This window comes from Tauraco erythrolophus, chromosome 16 (assembly GCF_009769465.1).
Source record: "Tauraco erythrolophus isolate bTauEry1 chromosome 16, bTauEry1.pri, whole genome shotgun sequence".
Classification (NCBI taxonomy): domain Eukaryota; kingdom Metazoa; phylum Chordata; class Aves; order Musophagiformes; family Musophagidae; genus Tauraco; species Tauraco erythrolophus.
The window spans coordinates 19,236,057-19,237,044 of NC_141480.1; the positions used below are offsets into that span (position 1 = coordinate 19,236,057).

The 988-nt window shown below is 54.9% G+C and overlaps 1 non-coding gene across 1 annotated transcript; it reads left to right on the top strand.

Annotated features, from left to right (window-relative positions):
* The first annotated feature begins 576 nt into the window (after positions 1–576).
* Positions 577–779, top strand: LOC147527655 (small nucleolar RNA SNORA74). Its single transcript, XR_015222620.1, has one exon. It is a non-coding gene; the product is annotated as a small nucleolar RNA SNORA74 (small nucleolar RNA).
* Positions 780–988: the final 209 nt, after the last annotated feature.

The following is a 988-nucleotide window of genomic DNA, read 5'->3' on the forward strand; positions in this document are numbered from 1 at the left end:
TGTTCCGGCTGTGCCGTTCAGAAGTAATTTCTCAGCCTATTATTCGGTTTGATTTGTTTTTTCCCCCCTCTTCAGCAGGCCAGATCCCAGCTGTGTAGCTCCATTAACAGCGATTTAATTAATGGAATGTTTGATGTTTCTCCTGTGCTCTCTTCAGGCTCCAGCGCGGGTGCGAGTCCCCCGGGACCGGGAGGTCTCCGGTGGCGAAGAGCCGCCCGGGAGATGCAGCCCTCGGGGAACGCGTCCTCCCCGCCGGCTCTGGCGTGTGGAAACCGTCGGGTTTTGCAGGACGTGGAAGCGGCCGGATGAGGCGGCTGCCGCAGGAAAGCGCTGCTCCGGCAGCGCGACCGGTGCCCGTGGAGTGGAGACGGAAAGTCCTGACCTGCGCGTGAGGTGCGTGGAGAGCTCAGGAGCCTTCCGAGGTTTATCTAGGAAGCAGGCAGCGCTTCCCGTTGCTGGAGGAAGCCCTGAGGAGAGGAGGTGTTGGAAGCGAGGCCCACGTCACCAGACGGACGTACTTTTCGTGCCTCTCCTTCCTTTTGTCCTTCTAAAAACCGAGCTGTGAGTCCCGTGTCGCCCAGCGGTAGTCAGCTGCCCATGGCTGCTCAGGGCCTGTGCTAGTGTTATGCTGCTGGGAGAGAAAAGTGCTGCCGCTCGCTCCCGGCACCGCCGGCGCTGTTCTAGTGCCAGTCGCTGCCAGGTTTTGGCAGCACTCTGCATGCTTGAGAGTGGAGTAACTCCTGCTCGGTGGAGTTAATCCTAGATTGGATGCAGACAACGCACAGTCAGAAAATTAAAATACAATACAATACAATAATCCGTTGCAGACATTTTGTTTAATATTGCATCTTCCGTATAAAAATGAAAGGTTAAAGGGTTGAATTTGGGGTCTTTAGAGATTCTTCTGAGAACACTCTTTGTATGTTTTTTAATTTCAGGCAAATGGTTTCCACGTTTCGCTGCAGGCGGAGGCTTCCTAAGGCAGCAG